Source organism: Hevea brasiliensis, chromosome 4 (genome assembly GCF_030052815.1).
Source record: "Hevea brasiliensis isolate MT/VB/25A 57/8 chromosome 4, ASM3005281v1, whole genome shotgun sequence".
NCBI lineage: Eukaryota > Viridiplantae > Streptophyta > Magnoliopsida > Malpighiales > Euphorbiaceae > Hevea > Hevea brasiliensis.
This window is the reverse complement of record NC_079496.1, coordinates 29,738,221-29,741,055: the sequence shown is the minus strand read 5'-3', so window position 1 is coordinate 29,741,055 and position 2,835 is coordinate 29,738,221.

Here is a 2,835-nt window from a genome sequence, read left to right as displayed (position 1 = left end):
TGGAAAATATAATAAAATAAATTAATAATATTAAAATTTATATCCTAAAAATTCAGTTTGTTACACAATTGAATAAAACAACCCCATCTCAATTATTCCTTAGAGATTTCGAATTATGTGCCTAACTCCATTATAATGTCTTCTGGTTAGAGAAGAATTAAATCTTGCTAAAAAGCCTTATGTCAAATGTTATATCAGATTGTGTATTATTAGCAAGATACATTAATGCCCATGTAACACTAAGTTATACTACTTTACGAGCAAAAAGTTCTTCATTATCCGCTCGAGGATAATAATGATCTTTATTCATATCTAATGATCTTACAACCATTGGGGCCGGTACTCAATGGATATGCTTTATCCATACAGAAGCACTTTAAAATCGTTTCTTCAAAAGATAATTGATGAACAAAAATTCCATATTTTAAGTGCTTAATTTGTAGGCCAAGACAAAACTTTGTGTTTCCAATATGCTTCATCTCAAATTCTTTCTTTAAACAATTTGCTGCCTTTTGAAGCTCTTTAAGATTTTCAATAATATTCAAATCATTAACATATACAACAATTATGACAAATTCTATCCCAGATTTTTTTCTTCAAAAAACTCATGGGCAGATTGGGTCATTTTTATAACCTTCCTTCAATAAATATGCAATAAGACTTTCATACCACATACACCCAAATTATTATAATCAATATAAGGATTTTTGTAATTGTATTGAACAAGTTTCCTAGGAATTTTTACATGCTTCAGGCATTTTAAATCTTTCAAGGAATTTCATATTAATTTCATTATCTAATGAGTGATGTAAACAGGCTATAACAATAACTATTAGACACATATCAAGTTTTCATGTACTGGTAAACTAATAAGACTGCATATGCCATAAGAGAATATGTCTCCTCATAATCAACGCCAGGTCTTTATAAAAACTCTTAGGTTATAAGTCATGCTTTATATCTTACGACTTCATTTTTCTCATTTTGTTTTCACATAAATACCCATTTATACCCCACTGGCTTTACATCTTTAGGTGTTTAGACTATAGGCCCAAAAACCTTACTTTTTGAAAATGAATTTAATTATGCTTGAATTGCATCTTTCCATCTTGGCCAATCATTTCTATGACTTCTATAGAATCTTTTAATCCTCTCTTTCCTTCCTTTTAGAGCTAGTAGTCTTATAGATTCCATGAAGCTATTATTAGGCCTTTAGCTAATGTACTTGCTATTCCATAAAGCTATTGTTAGGCCTTTAGCTATAGGTATTTGCTGTTTTTACCTTTCACACAATGTTGTACTTTTACTCTTCCTAATTTCTACTTTCCCTTTTAGGTTCTTTGGCATGCACTCTTCTCCCTACCATCACATAGAAGGTAGCCTCTCCTAGGCCCTTGCCTCTTTCCAAGAAGCAAAAGGTTGCTCCATCTCAACCAAAGTCACCTATATCAAAGAAGATGAAGCTACCAACTAAGAAGTACAAGTCTAAAATTAGGAAGAACTCTTTGCCCTAAAAGATGCAATAAGAGAGTTCCTATCTTTTCTTGCTAAGCATTCAGTCCGGTATGTGCCTAAGGCCGAAAAGTCTGAAGCCTCTTTTGCCATACCGGTAAAGGTCTCAAATACTAGTAGTGCTAATTTAAATACTTCTTTAGATACTGATACTGCTTCCACTAGAGATACTTTTTCTGAGCGGTGTTTTGAGACTCATGATGAAGCATAGGGCATGACTGACATTTAGAGTGGCCATGCTACTCTGGAGATAACAGATGTTGGAGCTGATGATCCTCTTGGGGATATTCTATCTTTTACTTCCCCTGAGGTATGTGCTGCTCTATTAGCTAAATTATGTTTTTGTGACTTGAGCTGGCATTTACCTTATTTCCTGCAAGTTCTTGCGTCTTTTGCTTCAGCTCCAGTGACTTCTTCCATCCCTAGCTCCTTTGTTATCATGAGCTAGAGAGTTCCCATCTTGGTTGATATGTCTGATCCTCTTCAAGATCTTGACTTCTCTTTTCTAGCCAAGTTCTCTAATAGCTGCTATAGTTCACACCTTATAGTTAAGTTCTTTAAGACTATAGTCATAGAGGCTAAGAACTAACTTAGTTCTCACACAGAGGAGCAGAGGTCTTAACTACTTATAGCTCTATCTACTCTGATTGCAGTAGGCACATAGCTCCAAGATGCCTAGGCACATGTTACTGAGATCTTTCCTACTTAGCAGGGAAGAGTTAGTCTTCTGCATCACTCTCTACTTCCATTACTGCCTTCACCACTTGACATGTTGAGTTTAGGGAGCTTATTTAGAAAGCTCAATCTTATGTGGCCCAAGCTAGAGAGAGGGAAGACAAGGTGAAGGCCATCAAGAACAAGGTGGCTAGCCTGGAGGAGTAGATAGCTTGCTTGAAGGTAGAGATTACAGAGCTGAAGATAGAGGAGGCCTCTATTATGTAGCAGGAGGATGATTTGCTACTTGATCACATGTTTGATAGAGGTGTGATCTTATTAGAGGGTGAGGCCATAAGAGACCTGACTGCACATACAGAGGCTATGATCCAAGAGCATCAGTCATGTTCAAAGTTCTTAGCTTCTTGCTAGAGCCATTAGACAACTCTTTGTGGTTCTATTTCATCTCAATTATAGAACCTAACATTTGATTCCTAGTTTTTATAACTAGTTCACTAATTTCACTTATTGTACATTTATATATTTTTTATGATATCTAATTTGGAAAGCTATAATGTGAATGATGACCCATGTGTTAGCTTTATTGATTTATATATGCTACAAGTGGCCAAAAAGGGATAACTAATTACAAAACTTGTCTTATCTACA